The following is a 22392-nucleotide window of genomic DNA, read 5'->3' as shown; positions in this document are numbered from 1 at the left end:
AGGGGAAAGGAAAGGGGAAAGGAAAGAGGGGAAAGGAAAGGGGAAAGGAAAGAGGGGAAAGGAAAGGGGAAAGGAAAGGGGAAAGGAAAGAGGGGAAAGGAAAGGGGAAAGGAAAGAGGGGAAAGGAAAGGGGAAAGGAAAGGGGGGAAAGGGAAGGGGAAGGGAAGGGAAAGGAAAGGAAAGGAAAGGAAAGGAAAGGAAAGGAAAGGAAAGGAAAGGAAAGGAAAGGGGAAAGGAAAGGGAAAGGGAAAGGAAAGGGAAAGGGAAAGGGAAAGGGAAAGGGAAAGGGAAAGGGAAAGGGAAAGGGAAAGGGAAAGGGAAAGGAAAGAAAGAGGAAAGGAGGCAAGCAAAGCAAGCAGCTGGTGCTGAAAGTGAGCAAGACTCTCATTTTCTTCTGTCTTTTAATAAATCATTGTAGCAGCTTTGTGACAAGTCTCTGTTATCCATAATGCCCAAGCAAACAGCTTTTCTTTCAGCCTCTATTCAGCTGGCTGCCAGGGAAGCAGGACTGCAGGCAGGAAACTTCAGTGGCTCAGCCTGCTCCCCTGTAATTCAATTAGAAAAGCAAGCATGAAGTCAATATTCATTGCGCCAGGCCAGGACTGCACAGCACAATGAAATGATAATGAGAAAGTTCACAAAGGAGACGGGCTTAATGATAAGTTTTTAAAGAGGTGCTGCAGCGGGTGACCCTCTGTACAACTGGCAAACACACACGGGCATATGGGACTTTGCCCTCAGGGATTTACTCTCATCCCTCACCATCTGTATCCAGGGCAGACGGCTGATTGTGAATCCAAGGGAATCTCATGATATACTGTCTTAGGTCACCCTATTCAGCTATTTTGCATCTCTGAAGAGAAAGAAGACACGTTTCTTAAACACCCAGGCCTCAAGGGAACACATACAACTCGCTGGATCATAGGCAATGCAGTTTCAAATGGTGTGGAACTATGACTCCCGAGCTCAGCAGGGAGGTGGGGCCTGTGGGACACAAAATCATGAGAGAGAACTTCCAACACTTCATGGAAGCATAGAAGGAGAAGAACTGCACCCTTGTGCTTTCAGAGCAAGGCAGCACTTGGTCCCTTCAACCGTGAGAACTTAAAGCGTTTGTGTTTTAAACTGGATAAATGCTGGACCCAATTCTGCAGCTCCCTCTCCAAGAGATCTCCCACTGGAGAAGGTCTTTCTATGATTTCCTTTCTTCTTTTAGCACTTTACTGGTGACAATGAAATCTGTAGTCATTTATTTTGCAAACATCATTGTATTTCGTTTTAAAAATAAGGAATGATTGAAGTAGTAATTAAAACAACAGCATTGTGTGTACAAGCCCAGGGTTGCCTTGTTCTAATTTTGTTTTGGGATTCTACATTCCAGATATGACAGAATTTGTTCTTCTTTAAAATGACTTCTATGCTAAAGCCCTGGCTTTCTCACAAAGAGACTCAGACCCCATTCTTTTTGGCACAGTACAGAAAGAACAAATGGCCCCAACTCCAAGCAGGCAAACATGAGAAACAGAAAGTTTTCCTTTTCTTTTCCTTTCACAAAGGGGAAACAGGGCACACAAAGCTTATGTAAGATCCCTGAGGTCACACAGGGTGTCACTGAGAGTCACAAATTGAATTCAGATTCTCAGGCTCTCTGTCCCAATTCCTGTCATATTGCTGTTCAGGACACTCCAAAGCTGTAACATCATTTTCATAGATACATGTAATTCCCCATAATTCATCTCTCAGCTGAACTAGTATTAACATTCCACATATCCCCATCCTCACTAATGACTGCTTAATATGCTGCTAAATAATTAATACAAGTCAACAGCTCTGTATTCTCTCAAAATCAGGAGGTATTTTTCAACACAGCTCATGACAACAGCCCATTTTTTACTTCAGAGCCCAAAGAAAAGGAAGTCAATTTTGCCATTCTTCCTGATTCAAAAAGCTTTCAACTGCTAATAATAGAAGTGGGTGGTGAATTGCTTCATCTGCAGTAGGAAGCTCTTCATGTCCTATTGGGCCAGTTCTTCAGCTGCTAGAAACCCACACAGCTTCACTAGAGGCAATTCTGCTTTGTCAAGTCACGCAAGCCAAAGGCAGATGTATTTGTGTTTCACTGCCCACTGAATCACGTAAGACAGACCCAATCTCTGCATCTCAAAGGGAGGATGAAGCACTGCTGACAACCGGAGCTATACTCAGGGATATAATTGGTAGAACAGGCTGGCTGGATCCCTCTTCTCCAGAAACCCTCTGTGGGGAAAAGCAGAGACAAACCACCAGCAACTGCAAGGCTGTCCAAACAAGCCATGCCAATATCCTGGACTAACCCACCCATCTGGAACTTAACACAGGATAACAGCAAAGCATCTCAGAACTAGCTGCTTTCTTCCAACACTGATCAAGAGAAGTTATGTGCAAAAAGGGAAGAGCCACACTTGTTGCTGCTTCTGCAGATCACAGTTTTCAACAGCTTTCTTGCCCTAACTGCAATATATTGACTTCTGCCATTATTTTGAAGGGTTACAGACCCTTGCAGGACATAAACCCCTTCTTGTTGCAGAAGGGATTAGATGCTGAACTGATGTACATATATACCTACACTGAATTATGCCAGCAAAGGGCCAGATCCCAGGATTTTTCCTTTAGGTAAATTAATCTCCAGCGCAACTCACTAAGAGACTGGAGAAAAAGGGGTAGGATCCACATCTTCCATATGTGCTTGTGCTTTTTCTGACTATTACATAAAAGGCCAGATAAGATAAGAAGTACTAGTCACTTTAGATGTCAATACAGAACATAATTATACCCCCTCTATCCTTTCACAGTACATAAACCTCAGTTTTCACAACTAAATTCAAATGTTGGGTACTCTCCAAAGGCCCATTATGTAAAACGGAGTCCTCACTGCTCAAAACGACGAGAGGTCAAATATCTCTGTGTAACTGTGTAACTCCTGCCTGCATGGAGCTGTCAGAAGTGATCACAATAACTTCCCCTTTCTTATTTTAGAGGCAGCACTCTCACTCTTATGTAACGAAGGCAAAATCTGTTGAGGTCAGGGATTCAGAGGCACCAGCTTCACCCACTAGACAGCCTTTGCCTCTTAGTGACAGCCCCTGGGAAGTTCACAAGACACCGCAGGTATCTATCTCCCTTTAGTTATCACTCTTCCATGTCAGACCCCGCTATCCTGTTTTATTCACTATGCTTTGATGGGAGATGTTGTCTGCACAATATCCTCAGCTGAGAATTGGTTTTTCTCGGAGACATTAATGCATGTAATTGGCACGTGCTTTTCTGGAGTATTTCTATCACCTTTCAAAGATAGAGACAATCAAATCTCTCCTCCACTCATCAAGAAAATGCTTAAAGCATCAAGCGGGGAATTCCAGGCTGGCTTATAGCTGGTACTTACATTTTCTCAAGCAGCAAGGTAACATGGGATGAGGACTGTCACGGTGTTTATTTTGAGTTCCCTAGTGAGAAAAACATTTTACACTTACCCTGTGTGGTTGAAACCTTCCTCCCCTCCTGTGGAAGTCAGGTTATCTCTGCTGTTCATATACAGCTGCTGTTACTTGCCTTGACCCATCTCCATTGAGCAGACATTTCAGAGAAGCACTAAAGTCAGTTATCCTCAGTTAGGCTCTAACCTTCACAAGGGTGAGGTAAAATAGAGCTCTTGTCTCTAGCTAGGTTATAGTGCTCATTAGAGATGAGCTCAAAGCTCGTAAGTTCACTTCAAAGAAAAGAAAAGTGCTAGGAAAAGACAAGAGCCCTTCGCAAAGTTCTGCATCTCTAATTGCTGCCATGCTGTTCTGAGTCCTGAACTAGGCCTTTTCAACATGGAAGAACTGAGAAATACACACTCAAAAGTAATTAAGAGATTAGTCTGACCAGGGTTGATTTTCAAACACTGACTTAAGACTGCTTCGTATCAATGGGCAGATGGAGCTATGGGCTCTCTTTCAAGAATAAATGAGAGATGGTAACACTTTTCTCCCAGTCTTTGTTTTGACTGTCAGTGTTTAGAGGCAGACATGTTTCATTTGGTCAGAAAGGAGCTTGCACAACACCCTCTCACCTTCTGGCTGATCGCGGTGTTGTGATAGACCTTTCATTTGTGTGCTACAGAACACTCCCAGATGACAAGGAATGAGATGCGCCTCCATGCTCCATGCTTCCAGCAAAAAGGGGTGATCTGGAGGTGGAGACACAGATGATCTAGATACAGGTTATAGTCAAAGACCAACAAAACTGCATGCTGAATTCAATCCAGCAGAAAAATTACAGGAACACAGAATGGAGAGCCTATTTATGTTATTAATAATAAAGGTACTGCAACCAGTGAGCCCAGAGCTATGCAATTACAAGGAGACATGGAGTGTACACAATCAGGAATCCTTATCAGATTGTTTGGTCTATCTTTTCCATTTAAAAGTGGTGTTTAAACTATGTTTATAGACAAAAGAACTGATCAATGAACCTGTCATTTGGTCATGAGTAACATGGAAAAATAAATCAGGTGATGAAAATATTGCTGTTTCTCCATTTGGGGGATAAATGGAAGAGGTTTCAAAAAGATTTTGTCAGAGCTCTGGGGCCATGTGCATCAGCAAAGTCAGATGTTTCATCTTTGAAAATTTCCCACAAGAAAACATCTCCAAAAATATTCAGAAATGAGATTTTCCAAAGGTAAAAGAGCTGGAAAAACCCAAACCAGAGATTTACTATTATTTAAGCTCTTCAGCTGCTCCCTAAGAAAATAAACTTGGAGTTAAACAAAAACTTCACTGTTTTCCTACAAAATAAATAACAGTAACATTATACCCACTAAACAGGAATCAGCTGTATAAACAGTTTACCTGCCTCTGACAGCATCAACTATAGAGAGAATTTCTGGGCAACTATGTTCAAAGAAGGAATAACCCAGATTATGGTAACTCAGGGCATAATAACTATGAAGTAGCAAGTAGGAGGCAAAAATACATGAAAACTTCATCATCTTGACTAAACATCTTCAAATCTTATACTTGAAAAAGGTGACAGTTACCATGCTCTTCTGCTTGTCACTTTAAGCTTGCCCAATAGTTGCCATCATAATCCCTTGATTCAAACTTTTAACTGTCGTTATCCCTTTAATTGCAGTTCATTCATTTCTGAAACTTGGGTGCCTGATTTTCCACGTTCATTCCCTTCACCCATAAATAGACAGACAGTATATGCGATTTGAAAGTATCTTGCAGCTCAGAAATAAACCCCTATTTTTCCATCATGTAGTCCCCCTGGATACTTTGATTAATTTCAATGAACTAAACCTAAAGAGCCCCCAGGCCTCACATGTTCCAAGCAAGGGAAGAAGAAACCCAAAAAATCAATCCCTTTCACAGTATCAGTCTCTGCAAACTTTAGAGATCAAATGACCTACAGTTGTGAACACTAAGATATTGGAGCCTTTGAAATATGTCCACATGGCAGAAACCTTATCCCCCCCATAGTCTCATCCTTCTCACCCGCTCAGCACATGTAAACCTTTTGGTATAGCTTATTTTAGTTGTTCCCACTATATAGAACAGAAAAATGCATGCTGTTGTGGAACAGAGGCATGTGTAATATTTTGTGTGCTCAAGAGCCCAGAAATAGATTGTAGGCTGCATGTGTATTACAGGCTTGTGTCAACATAGCTAAATCCATCAGGTGCATGAAGAGAAATGATCCTGATGGGTACAGCTGGGATTCAGAAGCTGCCTCTACGGCCTTATTTATAGCAGATAAATTGACCATGTTCTAGTTCAGCTCTTGACAAAAGGGTATATAACAGAGCTTTGCTAATGGGGCTGCATCCACAGTATCAGCTGCACAGCATATGATATTTGCAATGGATACAAATCACCCAGTACAAATCTGGCATGAGATTGAGGGATAGAAGTTGGATGTGGAGGGATTACATCCAGCACTTTCTAAGGCAGTACTCTCTGAAGGATGAAAAGGGCTTGACTCTACCTTGCCTCAGATTTTGTGCTGTCATCCTCATCAAAGCAATCAAGATGAAAAACCTTTTCTCTTCAGTCTTGGATACTGGTACATTTCACACTACTTTGTGAACAGGTTTGTTTAGTAACCAAGTGCCTTGAAATAACAAACCTGAATCCTCTCATGCAATTTCAGCTTTATCATGCCTGTAGTCACTTTTCCTCTAGAGGATTTGCAATAAGAACTGAATGCTGAATTCCTCTTTGTGCTTCTTTGGACCTGATCCTCAGCTGGTACAAACTTAACACCCACAGATATCACAAAATCTTCCCACATTTACACCAGCTGAAGATCCAGCCATTGTTTGCCAATGAGGGTGTTACTCTACAGTAACACTGTTTCTGGTCCAAGTTATTCCTAACACTATTGTAATTTACAACACTATCAGGCTCAACGGGGAAAGAGTAACCACCAGCAACAAACCTTCTCTGATTCTCTAGAATATGTGCAAGTAGCTAATATATAATCAAAAGTTAAAAATCTAGGGATGTGTCCATAGAGATATCCTATAATTACCTTGCTGCTTTGGGACAGATTTCATTGTTCACTTCCCTCAGATGCTCTCCTGCCTCCTACCTCACACCCTGAGCACTGTCAGTTTGCTGTCAGCTTTACAGTATCAAGCGTGTGATCTCTCCGTTGGTACCCTGTTCAGTGTCATTTAAGCTGGGCAGTCTGCAAGGCCACCAAGGTCAAGGAACTATCAGGAGTAAGGTTTCTTAAGTGCAACGTGTGAGACACCATCTGACACTGTTTATAGATAGACTTAGCCTCTTATTGACCACAGGATAGAAGTTAAAAGCATTGCTTTGGGAGTTCAAATGTGTTAACCTCTGAAGTGATGTTTGAATTAGGGTTATAAAGGGCCTAAAGTTTTGATCAGAGGCTTGGAGAATAAAAAGGATTTGGAAAAATTTTAGAGCGGGATCAGAGTAGCTCCTCTGAGTGTGCCAACTACTATATTATTGTTGATTTCATTGAGTCCATCTATCAGGTCTGTGCATTATGTGATCCAGTTCCAAAGATGTTTCCCTGCTGCAGCTGACAAAATACAGACTATACACTTCAAATGCAGTCGTCGGTCTTTAAAACAGGCAGTTACAAAACATGCTGGCTGCTCTGGCAATCAATAATGGGAAGGGCAGTGTTTGTTGGACTAACTCCCAAACAATTAGATACTTGCCAGTGTAAAGTAAAAAATGACACAAGACCACGCCAAAAGCTTGTTCACTGTTTGGCAACTCGTAGCATTACAAACACTGAGGGTTTAATAATCCGGCAATATTAACAAAGCTGGAACAGTTAAAACAGTTTCTGATGAATACACAGCAGAGGTAACAAATACACCTCCCCTGAATTGTATCTACATGACTCCTGGAATTCCTGATGCAGTTTTCCTGGAAGTTGACTCACAGAGGAGGAGGAGGAGGTTAGATACCTGTCATGAGTTGCATACACAAACTATAAGACAGCACAGCAGCTTCAGGGAAGGAAGCAATGCTTCTTACCCAGAAAGGAGGCAACTAGCAGGCTTAAATGTTTGAGAATACCAGACCTGCAACCTGAAGACTGAGAATGAACAATTCATCTCAGCCCTGAGGACAAGCGAAGGGAAGTCCTTCTTTAAGGTCCCTTCCAATCCAAGCCACTCTATGACTCTATGAAAGTGCCATGTAAGGGTGCAGCATGGGCCAGTTACTCCCTAAGGGTCCAGGAGCTGAGCATGATGACACAGCCAGGGACAGGACAGTAAGGTGAGCAGGGCAGCTCTAGGGTGACATTCTGGGGGCAGCCCTGGGCCTGGATCACCAGCCAAGCTCACTGAGAACTGCAGCCAGGCCAGGCCCTTAGACTGCAGGTTTCCACATATGTGATCTGCCTTGTCAATACAGAACAGAGTAAAAAGAGCACAAAAACTGCAGAGGAAAGGTTCGTGCTATGTGTATTTCCAGTGGCTATCTTAAAAAGTAAGGACTTCCTTTTACTGCTCCACAGTCTTGCAATATGTTACCCCTCTGCATTAAAATAATAAGGCTTGGGCAACCACACTTTGATTTAGGGGTGGAAGGAGGGAGTCACTCAGGGGCTTAGAGACAACATCCGCTTTGCTGTTAATGTCTTATTGTCATGTAACATGCCCGTACATGGCCATTTCCCTCAAACTCTCCATTCAGACAAGGGCTGGGCATAGCCCTGCTCTATTCCAGGAAGGACTGAGAGGGATCTGCAGCCAAACTAGAGAGATGATGCCTCAGAGGTGTCATGGTGTCAATCAGTGGTTATTATTCAAGTGGACAGAAACGGAGATATTAACTGGCATAACAGAATAGTCCTGAGTAGAAACAGAACTTCTCTGGGCTTGTGCTAACAGCTACAGCCTTGTTGCAAATCTCCTCAGTCTTTAAAAGTGTGGGAACCATGGTAGATTTCAGTATTATTTCTCTGAAATATAACAGGAAATGCTACGTACTCAGCTATTCTTGCTGCTTGCTATCACGGTGTACCCTGTCTACAGTGATGTTACAGCATATAATGGCCCTGTAACTCACTTTTTCTATCTCCATCAATTATCTGGGATAATATTCTCTTTATAACCTCACCTGGACTTAACCTTCAAGGACATTTCTTTGTCAAAAGATGATGCATGTGTCTGAGACAATGACCATTTCTAGAAAGCAAATATTCCAGTGCCTAAATTAAGACAAAAAATATTGGTTTCTCTATCACTTCTCCTCTTCCCCACTCTCCCAACCACCCCACCCCACCCCCTTTCTCACGTTCTCTTTTTTCTCCTTTATTTATTTCTGTGTTTCTTTCTTGCTTTCTTAACTGTGGCACATCAATCTAGCATGGGACTATGGGAGTAACTGGATATATCTATTAGCTTTTATACTTCTGGTAAAATATGGCACTTTTTGATTTCTAGACATGTCCAGAGAAAGATGAAACAAAGCAAAGTTACCTAGCAAGTGTCTTCTTAATACACCAAACTATCATTTCAGAGTGCTGCAGAATATAGTTCCCTTTCTTTAACCCTGCAATAAAATGTGGGTCAAATCTCTGTAGACCAGACTTCAAACAGCCCAAATCCAAGGCTGTGCAACCTTTCCATCTACCTCTCAGCTATCAGTAAAAGAACTAGCCCAGACAGGATGTGCAAACAAATTGTCACAATACAGTAATCTGTATTCTGCATTCTATTCTACAGTAATCTGTTTTTACATTTGGACCGAGGTCTCAATGTAGAAAACATTCTCTGATCAGTGAAAGTAAAATCCTGATGATGAAGTCCTAGACCTGGAAGTGACACCATAGGCATATCACAAAAACATTCCCTAGCCGACTGTAAAGAAGGAAGTTAGTGACAGAGCTGGTGTGTACTCCATGAGTGTCAAGAGGTGGATTCTTAAGCACAGTCCTACAGCTGTTCAGGTGGGGCGTGCTGGGAGCATGGGCTACCTAAGAAACTCTGACAATCTCACTAGAATATGGAGCCAGGGAAAATCATTTTCACCCTTAATTTTTACTGTAAGGAAAAGGAAATGCTCTTAGAAGATTAATTCTGTCAGGACATACTATTTTGTAGCAGAAGACACAGAAGCTTACTTAGTGCTTTATAAGGAAATGCACTGGTTTGTAATGCAGTCTAAGTCAAATTGCCTGCTGGCAAACCGTTCCACTGAAACCCTGGGAAAACCAGACCAACACTATGTGCCCAGTAATAGAAAACCAAAATATAGTTCTAGAGGCTAATTCTGACCCCAAAAGCTTTTTTGAGCTCTCTCTGAATGCTAATAACTTTTCCTAAATCAGGATCATTTTAGATAGAGAACCGATCGGAACTGCGATATGCAGTTATTCAGAGGACTTGCAACATGTCACTGCCATTGAAGTTGATTGTTTGGCTGAATATTCCATCCTAGCGGGGAAGAGCAAACATTTAGAAGAGATGCATCTGCTGCTGATCACTATCCAGTTGCAGAAATCATGTTAAAAATCAGAAAGTTTGGTAAAATGCATAAAAACGCAAACTTGACTTCCCATGTTTTAAAAGCGGACTAAAACAGAACTTGGTTGACTTAAGGTAATATTTTAACCAGAAAGCACAAGAAGAGAAACATCCCAATTGACTGAAAATCCAGCTGTGGACTTAAAATAGAGTTTTCAAAAGTTGCATTTTTCATGTTACTAAGTTCAGCACTGTCTGGTCTTTGAAGAAATGGATTGGCTCGACAGAGCGAGCTGGAGCACTCAGCATTCACACGGGAACTCACTCTCTTCTGCTGTCAACTGGCCCAAAAGCATGGCTGTGAGACTTACCATATCCTGGCTGTGAGCTATAAAACGTATCTGTTAGGGCCACCTTCGTGTTGAAGAAGAGATTTAAGAGATGGAACTTTCTAAGCTTTTTGTGGAGGCTTTTTTCTGTTTAAAAACATCTTTGCCTTTATTGGAGAGGTTTTCAAAGCTGAGGAAAGAATCTGTGAGCTGGATCCACTCCATTTTAGTAGTAATTAAACTCCCTATTCCTAAAGGCCCGGTCTAACTCTTAATGAAATAAACAGCATAGCTGCCATTGCGTTCTGGAGAGGCAGGATCCAGCTCCATCTACTTAGGGTTCTACACACGAATGCTTCCTAACTGTGATCCAGATAGAAATCAAAGTAGAGCAAAGTGTTTGACATTATTATCTCTAATCTGTGCCGCATTTTCCATGATCAGTCCCTTTACAGAAACTCCAAACCCCATATCCACTCTCTGTTACATTAGCATTCTGTTCTTAAACCAGCCACTTCATTTGCTGATTTCCACGCAACACCCACCTTGTAACCATATACATTAAAATCCTGCAGTGCCAAGTGTTTCAGAGATCCTGAAATGAGTCCCTGCTAACACTAACATTTCCATCTTCAAGGCCTTTACCCTACCCACTGAACTCTCCCCCTATTTCCTTGCTGCCTCATGACTCACCACTGAACCACGCTGTCTGTGCAACGCAACCAAGCGATCCCCAGCCCCAAAACCCTCCTTGCTCAAAAGCAGCACAGTAGCTGTGTTCCAAAACTCAGCTGAACTCATGGGGCTTCTGCCTTCTCTTACAACCAGTACTTGCTGGAAAAAATGCTGATTTGGTGAAATCAAGGCATTCCACAGATTCATTTTTACTACTTTTTTTCTTTTTTAAGGAAAAAAAATAAGAAATGTTTCAACCTGAAACCTCTTTCGTTCCCTGACAGCTCATCTATCCAGCACATCGACAGTTCATCAGGTGGAAAGGCATCTAGCATCTGCAGTTTATTACCTAGATGGAGCCAGGGGACCTCCAGCTTCCAGCTGATCACTGGAAAGCTCTGTAGTGAGACATAGCATTTATCTCAATTTATAAGCTTCAGGGATAAGGTTCTTCAGAGAATGAAAAATCAATGCAGCTGAAGGGAAATCAGCCAATGCCATGGCATTTTCAGGGGATTTGGCCCTCTTTTTGTAATATTTGATTAAAGGAGACTTCCACATCCCAAATGCTACACTGCCAAAGTTGAACATCAACTGCATGATCACCTATGTGGCAGGATGTGGAAAAATACTTCGTGTTAATGATTCTGTGCTCTGATCAATATTCTACAGTCTCCCCATGAAGAAGTTAGTGTTTCACAGAAGATAACACAGTGGAAGCAACAAGTGTCAAACCATTAAGACCCTGCCAGATTCCATACCGCTGCAATCCTGCACTGCAAACATTTGAGGCTGCCTGAAGCAAAATAATGGCAACTGCACAAAACATGCACAAAAAATCTCACTGTTCTACAAAATCTAGCATTTAATCACATGGATTGTTGATATTCGCAGGGTAAGACAGGCAAACAGCTCAAATAAATGCTTTTCAATAGGAAGACAATCAGCTTATGGCTGTTTCTGTCGCATAGGGACTTGATCGTATGTCTGACTCTTTGTATTTTGTAAAGAATTAATGGTATATAAATCACATTGTTAAAGCCATTGCGGAGTGTTTTATAACTGTAGGCTCTCTTTATAAACCGTAAGTTTACCATGTGACCTAAACCTGGCTATGTTTTATAATTACTTTTAATTCAGTTCCCAAGAAAACCAACTGGCAATGCTTCCTTAATTGTCCACATATACAACTAGAAGGTTTCCAAGGATGCTTCTTATTCAACACTTTCTACCTGCCTTCTGTGAAGCTGCTGATGAGCCAGAAAGGTCTGCACCTTGAACAGCCTGTCCTACCTGTGATTACAAACCTGTGTTGCTCTCTCCACTGGGACTTCACTGAGGCACCCATTCACAGGGTGAAAGTGCCAAACCCAAGCCCACAGTGACCACAGCTCTATACAGACACCCTCCAGTTGCCCACTAATCATATGGGATTTTTCCCATTCATGATTTTTAACAAGCCCCAAAAGCCTGTTCTGAGTGTCTGATCATTAGTCTTTACCTTCTTCTTTTAAGAGGTCTGAAAGAAAATGAATAACGTGGCAACATGAGACATATTTCACTAACAGGAGTGTAGAAAAGATCTTTAGCACCGTCAAAACCACCTGTTAAAATGCATATATTTAACAAAACCTTATCTCTCCTGATGGCATGAAAAGCTAAGCACTTCATCCCAAAGGTTTTCTCTGCTCTCATGGGCTTTTTTTTTCCAGATCAATTTCCAATTTTGGTATTTAAAGATGGCTTCAAAGTGTTTCTGTCTTAGGTACCACATCATTTATTATCCTGAAGACAGGAAGTATTCAGCTCTGGAAATGTCTTCTGCTTGTGTGCAGTAGGAAATTAGTAAGGGTTAAATATCTGGGCAGTGGGGATTGTCTGACATCAGCCCAACAAGTCAGCAAATTGCAGTCTTTTCTCTTTTCCTACACAGGCAATACAGGAAGGGACTGATAAATAGAATAACAATGAAGTTTCTCTCCCATCTGAGGAATACAGGAGCCTGCGAAGGCAATCATGAACTAAAAGTTCAGAGCCCAAGTTCTTCATTCTGTAACTAGAAGACAGTTGGGGGAGAAGGGACATCTGTTCCCACAACAAAAGGCCAAGAGGGACAGGATGGGGGAAGCTCAGCTTGTTGCAGTCCTCTCTGAGCTGCTATGGAAGTTTTAGCCTGATACGACTTTTAGCTCTCTTTGGAAGACATATGCATTTGACACTGCGCTTGTTCTACTTACTGTCACTACTAAACCCTTTTTATTCCTCTGCACGGAAAGCTTAGTCACTGGATCTGTCTACTCCTTCTCCCATCTTCTCCCATCAACTCCCCTCCCCGCTGACCCTCAAAGTTAAGACATGAAGTTACATTTCTCTATTTCTTCCATCAGTTATTGTGGTATGAGAGTTCCACTAAGACATGGGCACGTTCCAAAAACAACATGAGAATAAGGACTTCTGTGTTTTTAAGACCTGACCCAAAATATTTATTTATCCAGAAGTTGAAATTCTCACGAGCAATGGGTGAAATTCTGAGGAGAGAAGAGCTGCAGCAGTCCTGGACATAACACTGAATCTCTCGGCACAAGTGCTATAATATAGGCAATGAAGGATAAGCCATAAACCAAGCATCAGCAGAAATCTATATATTAACATAAGGTCATAACTCACATCAGTCACTTTTATATTAGAATGAAGTGAGAATGAAAGCATAGGTACACTTAAATAATAGGGATTCCTACAAATCCTGGAATGATTTATTACTGACAGTGCAGTAATAGATTGCTTATGGCAAACAGGAGATTCACAGTTTCCCAGGAGGCTTATTCCCCCACTGCAGGATACAAATAATTCCCATTGACTTCAGTGCTTTTCCTGCCATGAAGGACTAGGAATTTATTGGGTTCAGTGGGAGTTATGAATAACTTGCATGAGCAAAATCAAACCCTAAAGAAACAAATTATTCTGTCTACTTCTTAAATCTATTTCAGATATTTCTCTCTATGTCAGCTGGAAAAAAACACATACTCAGCTCAAACTTACCCATCCATAGAAACTAAAACTTCTTACCCATCTATAACAACACCTATAAACAAATGTGTATGGTCATTGTAGAGCAGAAGTAGCAACAAAAGCCGTAACAGGCTGAAAGATTTCTTATGGAAAATGTTCTCTGTAAAGTATTTGTCTCCTGGGCAGATTTAACCAACTAACAACCAAGATGAGGTCTAGGATGAGGTGTTCCTGCCCATGGCAAGGGGGTTGGAACTGGATGATCTTAATGTCCTTTCCAACCCTAACTATTCCATGATTCTAAGACACCTTCACCCTGCAGATGCACAGAGGATTCCCTCACTACCACTGGGTAGTCATCTCACTGTAACTGTGCATTGTTTCATTTACCAGCGAAGAGCAACCACATAAAATCAACCCAAATACCAGGTTCTACTTCTTCACAGTTGTATGCTTACATTCCCATCCTGCCCATCCCCACCACCTGAAGAGGAGGAAGAAATGTTCCTCCTTGAGAAACATACTTGAGAAAACTCATTGCTTTAAAGGAGACATAAGGGCTAATATTTAATCTGGTAGACCAGCAGATGGACAATCACACGGCTGTTGGTGTACCTAGTCAGGCATAGCACATTTCCAAAACAGGAATGTGTTTTCAGGAAAGCACTGAAATGTGCATGTTTGGCAGCTAAGTGGGTGAGCAGAGAGGACTGTTGGGGATTTCTTACCACCTCCTTACAGACGGCTAGCTGGTGCAACTCCTGATGACAGGAAACACAGCCAGAGGATCTATTCCAGTACAGCAACTTGTATGGAAGGACACCCTCCTGAAATCTCCACTGTGCTGCAATGGCGGCACTGATGGAATCACTCCTGGAAAGAATAAGTTAGTCTTAGACACCCTAGGAAGTCTCCCACTGATGTCAGTGACATTATGGGCATAGGTAAAGGAACAAATTTGGTAAGGCAGGGCTTTTCAACAAGAGGAAAATACATTTAGTGTCTTTGTGTCTATATCAGTAACTTTATATATGATATAGCATTTGGTTTCAGATGGGCTTTTCCAAGTTAATGGAGATGTCTGAAACTGAGTAAACAATGGAAATACGTCCTTGCAAATGTCATCTTTACATGGCAGATAGAGATAATGCAACATGTCTGTTATTTTCAACTTCCTATTTAGAAACCAAACTTTGCTTTGACAAACTATCAGAATGCTCCTGTGACATCCCAAAAGATACCATAGTCAGGTGTCCCAGATTGTACTAGAAATGTCAGATCATTTCTAGTCATGTAGCCCTCAGTAAATTGAGGGAAGGTTTGTATTACAGAATCATAGAATAGTTTGGGTTGAAAGAGACCTTCAAAGGTCATCTAGTCCAACACAGCTGAAGTGCTTCAATACTACCATAGAAAATCTACACCCAATTGGAAAGAAAATAGCAACTCCAGAGTATTCAGTGCCATATGTGCTGGGAGGAAAGTTTGGGGACATTGGAATTCCTGCATATCCTTATTATCCTTTTAAGTAGAAACCGAGTCCTGAAAAAGCTGATGGTGTGTATGCAAAATTATAAGCAATGTGTTTGCAAGAACTGGGTTGTCTGTGCTACAGTATAAAGTGTGGACAGCCTGTATGACTAGGAAATATAGGTTCTTCTGGAAGAGGATGAAGTAAAGATGCAGTTTTGTAAAGGATTTAGAAGGAAGGAAAGAAAAAAAGGGAGGACTCATTCTCTATTTGCTATCTTTTAAAACACCTGCCATTCAGTCAGTTCCTAAAGCTCCAAAGGAAAAGTATTCTTTCAAAGTATTTTCATGGGCCCTGGGGCCAGGCAATTGCAAATCTGGATGAGTCAAGAGCATCCACTAAGGAGGAAACAACAGCAGGAAGCATGGAAATTGTCTCAGACTTCCCTTGGCTTTACTGACTTAACAGGGAGACCCCACCTACACATTTAATAGGGTCAGAGCCATAACCCAAGGCTATAGGGTATAGAGATTCCTGATCATTCCATTACGGTAAGGATGTACATTTCTAGTTAAACTCACAGAACAATGCTGAATAGCTCCTCAGAAGATTAACAGGACCTCCCACTTCATGGAAACAGTGACTGTTTACATAATATGTAACGACAGTAAATCATAACAAATCCTAGGAGAAAACTCCAGTGAGAGATAAAATAACATGACCTTCTGATTTTTCTTCTTTTCTCAGTCTTACAATCCATGTCTTTATTCCCCTATCCTGTAAGGATTTCTGCATACCCTTAACTTTCAGCACAACAGTAGCCCCACAGCTTTCAATTAGTCCAATTAAGTGCAAAAAAAAATGAGTGCATGCACAAGAAAATGTCTTTTTTATCTGTTTGCTTAAGCAGTGCCTAATGTAGTACAACCCCTTCCATAGCCTGAGTTTCCTACCACTGTGGTATAAATAATACAAGACGTTCCACTTCGCAAGGTTCAACAATTAGCATTCTAACTCAAGGGCTGGTACAAAGTAGCACCACTATTGATCTCCATTACCGTGCTGAGCCAGACCAGCTGAGGATCAGACCCTGCCTGAGGTGGTGAGTGCTTTGTAATATGCAAAGGAATTAAACAAATACTTCTGTGGGGGGAAATATTTGCAACTGGATAACTGGTTTCTGAAACTCATCTGTCAGTTGCAATTAATTCCTGAAGAATGTCCTGCATGAGAAAACCTTGTTCTATAATTTGCTATATTCTAATACGACAAAGCTTTCGCAAGACAAACAGACTTCATTACTTTTCCCTTGGGAACTCCTGCACTCTCTTTTTGTGCATGTGCATGTGAGCAGCTCCATAATTACACAACCAGAACTCAGATTTGCTTCAAATGAACCATTTCAGGGCTTATTCCGTGACAGGACACTCCTGTGAAAACATACCCATTCCCCGCTAAGAGAACAGAGTCAAAGCAAGTTAAAATGATTATAAAAAAATACCCATTCCCTGCTAAGAGAAAAGAGTCAAAGCAAGTTAAAACAATTATACTAAAAGGAAAATTGGGGGGGGGGGGGGGGGGGGGGGGGAGGTGTCACATCTAGCATTTCCATCAAGAAGTTATCACGTCAGGCCTGAAAACCAGTACACTAAGCGCTGTACCACCATGTGAAAAAAGAGTCTACTCCTGAAGATTTCCATCAGAAGTGCATCTGCATGGCATTAAAATGTGTGTTTAAGGGAAGAGATCGCCTGGAGCAGATGTGCAAGACTCGATGCAAAATTGCTGTGTGCCTGCCAGGGGCTGCAGGAATGCAAACCCTTCACATCAGTGCTTTAGGAGGTGATGCATATCCTGAGAGCGCTGTCTGCAGCCTCCTGCACGCCCTCTCAATGTGGCCAGGGTGTCCAACAGACAGGGTGGATAGTCCTCCTGCACAGTGTCCCCACGTGGTCAGTGGCTGGGAGCGGGTTCTGGCTGCTCTTTTAATATTATTAGTGATTTAATCATCCAACAAAGAAGCCAAATTCAAAACGAGGACTCTTACATGTGAATTAAGTACACTTCAGCACTTGCCCAACTCCCATTCATATGGCAGCTTAAAGATCTAATGGAAAAGAACAGACTTTTAATGACCACGCGTCCTTGTGCTCTGGAGTGTGGGCTACAGCAACTAATAATAGATGAAGGTTTACATGTTTTTCTTGTGTTTCTGCTGGGGCTGCTGTGTCATTAATTCAGCTTGTGCCTGGCTACTTATGTTAAACATTCCCTTTGTGGCTTTCTCTAAATCTTAAATTTTGCATGTGACCACACGTAAATGTAAATGTGTATTTTTATGGTCCTGTAATCTCAGTGCTTTTAAATCCCAATTGCCTGAAGGCATACAGGGAGCTGAAGCAGAAAAGCTTGGTCAGTTTGTGATCATTTAGAGCTAGTTTATTTGCTCTTTCTGAATGGATTTGGTTCCTGTAGAGGTTTTTGCCTTTTGTGTAATAGAGTAAAGATAAGATCTAGGAACCTAATTAACCCTGCAGGGCCTGTGAACAAGGCTTATTAGAAAACAGTCAAACACATTTATATTTAAATACCTTATTTACAGGAATTCACATCATATTTCTGAGCAGCAGATATACATGCCACACACTCATACCTTTAACCACTGTAAACCATTTCCTTAAATAAAGCTGAAAAATGCTCTGAGTTGGAGCTCAAAGTCATCTGGATTACAGGAGTAAAAGACTCCCCAGTAATAAATGAAAGTCTGCAGGATCCTGCAAGCTATAGTGTTCTTTCACCTGCACCCCAAATAAAGGGCAAAACCAGTTACTGCAGCCCACATCCTGACCAGTAAACACCACTCCAAAGTAATTTCTCTGGGGACCTTCCCATCTGTCTAAGGGAGTGACAATAAGATATATGTGATCACAGACATCTCTGAGGACTTCTGGAGAGACTTCATAAGGAGTCAGAATAAGGTTATTAAAAACCTCATTTTGAGGTTACTTCAGATTTTTATAAATATCCTGGGTCAGACAGGAGCAAAGCATAGGTTTTAGTACTATGTGTCTATGAATATACATGTACCTGTCATACAGGTTCCAGTTACTTGAGAACAAAAGTATCCGCAGCAATTCTGAGTTCTCCTTTCTTAACCCTTCACTCCTCCCACCCTTCATCACAGAGAGACCAGAAAAAACAAGTGAAGAGAGATCTTTGGAAACACTTGACCCAATTTTCTACTCTGAAGAAAGGTATGGGAAAGGAAATGTTTATTTGTGGGCACAATTGGTAATTCAAACCCACATCCTCAAAGTGCCAGCACTTAACATATCCTACTGATTGAGGACTTCAGAAGTCAAGAGCCTAATGCTGGTGATTAGCCCCTGCCTCCTATGTTGGTGCATTACCGGGTGCAGCTCTATATATGTACCCTGTGCGTAGCAGCTTAAAAGCCAGAAGAATTAGTCTTGCTTCTCATGACATCTTGAAGGGCAGCCTGGATTCAGAATTAGGTCTGGACAGTACTTAACTTTGTTGTAAATGACTGCCTGACCGGTGAGTAGGATAAATGATGCCACTGGGACTGAAATGTATCTTAAAATTAATCATTTGCTTAATGGTTTTCCTGGAGAAGGATTGGTTTAAATACAAATTTAAGAGCATTTTCAGCTGCAAGGCATGTGGGAGTGAAGATCCCATCAGACAGAGATTCTAAACAAGACAGACCTATATTGTGTCACAGGTATTTTAAAATCAGAGACATTATTAATGTAATTTAAATTCTATATCCAGGCACAGTTGGTAAAAGCAACCGTATCTTTACCCTATAAGTTCTTCAGGAAGGGAATTATTTTTGTTTGGGATTTATATGGCATTTTAGACAACAGGAACTGGTCTAGGACTGGGGCAATGGCACTGTAAAGCTGTACAAATGAACATAACTGTGTTTTTTTAAAATTCCTTAGCTTAAAATTCTTCAAAGGCCTAAAATTAATATTTTATTAGCCAATTTAAAAGCGTGCTGCTTAGAAAAGACAAAACCTTGATTGTTTCTATAAGTAGGTCCATGATTTATATCATGAATCACTTTGGCAAGAGCAGGAAAATCCCAAATCAAGTTACTCTTCAACCTGCACTAATAAATCCTGTGTTGACACGAATTCCTTTTTCAGTGCCTCATTTTCAAGGAGCCGTGTGGCTTTTTAATAATCAGTCTTGTTGGATCCTCTTCATCCTATTCAAGAATATAGCGATAACTGCAAAAGCATCTTGGGCAACACAGGGCAACTCAAACTCAGCGCTGAGAAATAGCTCTGTGAAATCCAGTTTAATGAGATATCAAAATATCACATCTGCAAGTCTTGGCTGCTGGACAGTGCTTTGGAAAGCAAAGCCAGTTCCCCTCGTCTAGATTAGTCAACATCAGGTTCATTGGTCTAACATTTCACAAAATATTTTCCCACATTTGTCTGACTGCAGATTGAAGGGTGTAGCTGACAACATAAATGTGCCCTAAGGTGAAAAGCCCTAAACATTTCCCTCTGCGATCTATGGGGCTGGACATTACCAATGCAGATGTCTGTAATCAAGAGATCTCTATGGACCTGCTAATTATTCCCTGGGCTTTTCCATCGGCAATAAAAATCCCATTTGTCGCAGCTTGTTTGCAGAACTGCTCCATTTCCACAGTGGTGGCATTAATTAGCAAAAAAACTGTGAAAATTGACAGAGTTTATAGGTTCAAAAAAGCCCCACTAAGCAATGCTTCTAAATATTCCTATAAATTCAACCATGGCAACGAGTCCTGCAAGCCCAACTTTCTCAGTTGGAGCAATTTTTCATGCTTGTAGCAATAAGTGGGAAATAATGGGGGTCTCAGATTCACATTAGGGAAGTTGCTTCTGTGACCTCTTCATGCAGATGGATGGTGAATTTCTCAGATAATAAATCAAGGTTTCCTGATGCTACAGTGGCATCTCTCGCTGAGGCCTGTAGAGCTGCTGCTGCCTTCTATTCAAAGGCGGCAGGCCTCTCCCCTGCAGGATGCTTTCTCTACAGATCCTGCAGTCAGGATCAGGAGATATTAGGGCCTCTATAAACTGCCCAGCATCCTGCTGGGAAATGGACACTTTTCAACTTCATTGACATCTGTCACACATACAAAGAATAGAAAGCGATCAGGAAAAAAGCCACATCATGACTTTCCCATCAGCAGGGCCAGTGAAGCCTTTGTTCTTAAAAGATATTTAAATGTTCATCGGAGATTACTTTGCTTAATAGTATCTTTACAAAGACAATCTTACCTTTGGGTTTTAGTGGCCACAGAATGTTTCTGTTTCTTGATACTTTTTTTTTTCCTGTAGGAATTTCAAATGAGAAAAAAATAGCTGTGATGCCAGTTTTTCCATGCAGTTTTTATTAACTTTCTTCTCAGTAAGTCCCTGCAAGAAAAATGACACCAATTTTTATTATCAGAACTATATTAAGTGACAATTTAATTCCCAGAGTAGCAATGCGTTCATTTTTTTGGAGTTAAAGCTTTTTCCCAAATGACCCTAAAATAAGCATGGGAAAGCAGGATTGTAAATACAGTAATAAAGCCAACATACTTTTTTTCCCCCTCAATGTATTGCCTATATTAAATACCATTTGGGGGATATGGCTGTCAATTATTAAGCTTATATAACATAAGGATAAAACTTCAGGTGATGCTTTTTTGCCATTTATAATAATTTTTAAGTGCCTTAAATGCAGATGAGAAAACTTTAGTAGGAAATTCCCTCTCTTCTGAGTGCGATGCATGCACACAACTACATTTTCAGTTCCATCTCTATGCAAGTATTGCCTTCAAAAAGCAACAGAATCCAGTATTTTCAGCTGTAGCTCTGACATGCTATGGGATCACGAGTGTACTTCTGGGACTCAGTTTCTCAAAAGCTGATGATGCATAAGATAAGTGCTTCTATATAGCACTGTTATACCTAATGATAAAAAGAATTCTTTATTTCTTTTGCACTTATCACAGAAGTCAATATAATCTATTCATTCTAGGGTTCCTCTACCGCCTTCAATAGAGTCAGCGTAGTTTATGTAATGGTAATGGATTTGGCCAACTGGCTTCAGTCTTTTCACTACTTTCACCAAAACCAACTAAATTCAACAGTGAGGTGAATGAAGCAAGCAGGGCTGGGCCATATTTTATACAAAGACAACACAGAGCTTGAGCTGGCAGCAATATGGGAGATAATGCAATTAGCCAAATAAAAACTGAGGGGGAAACCTCAATGTGCCTGCTCGGCTGCAATGACAAAGCTGTGGTACTGCAGAGGCACCTAGGGAAAGGGGTTTTTATTCCCTCCTGGGGGCTGGACAAAGAGGAGCAGTGACAGGCTGGGATCATCAGTCATTGAATTCTGACCATGGTATAATATTTGCAATTTAAGATTAGATGTAAGATTAGATGAGCAAAGAATAAGGTTGGCTTAGAAATGGTCCTGGTGAGGCTTACAACTGACCACTGAGCCCACAGCCAGCTGGCGCATTGGTTTCCCAAAGCAGCATGAGAGCCAAAGAGCCAAACAGATGAGTCCCACCTGCTTAAAGCCATGGCCACAGAGAGGCAATGGAAAGCAGTCTGGATCCCTCCAATGGGTGATAGATATTTAATAACCTTTTCCCCCCACCTATTCAGAAGACTTTTTGCTAAAGGCTGAGCCTGAGTGTGCAAACTTCACAGCACTGTAAAATTCAGCAGTCTGCAAAGTTTTAATGGAAAACACCATCAAATTCTGTTGGGCAGAAAATGTGCTTTTCATGAAGAAAACTTCTTCGTTAAAAATTAACATACTGAAAGCATTAACACAGTGTTTAAAAGACTAGGCTCATTCCGAACACCTTAAAACAAAAGTAACTACAAC

The 22392-nt window shown here is 41.2% G+C and overlaps 1 long non-coding RNA gene across 1 annotated transcript in view; it reads right to left on the bottom strand.

The window, feature by feature from the left end:
- Positions 1-387: 387 nt before the first annotated feature.
- LOC134159567 (uncharacterized) overlaps positions 388-22392 on the bottom strand; it is a 44517-nt gene continuing 22512 nt past the window's right edge. The window contains exons 2-5 of the long non-coding RNA XR_009963185.1: positions 20779-20916; positions 14730-14874; positions 3510-3659; positions 388-2256 (exon numbers count right to left, since the gene is read on the bottom strand). This is a non-coding gene — a long non-coding RNA (uncharacterized LOC134159567). The remainder of the gene's footprint in view (positions 2257-3509; positions 3660-14729; positions 14875-20778; positions 20917-22392) is intronic.

The sequence above is a fragment of the Pezoporus occidentalis genome, unplaced genomic scaffold (genome assembly GCF_034315485.1).
Source record: "Pezoporus occidentalis ecotype Australia unplaced genomic scaffold, CSIRO_AGI_Poc_V1 ctg10, whole genome shotgun sequence".
Taxonomy (NCBI): domain Eukaryota; kingdom Metazoa; phylum Chordata; class Aves; order Psittaciformes; family Psittacidae; genus Pezoporus; species Pezoporus occidentalis.
Note: the sequence above shows the minus strand (reverse complement) of the source record. Positions and strands in the feature narration are given on the sequence as shown.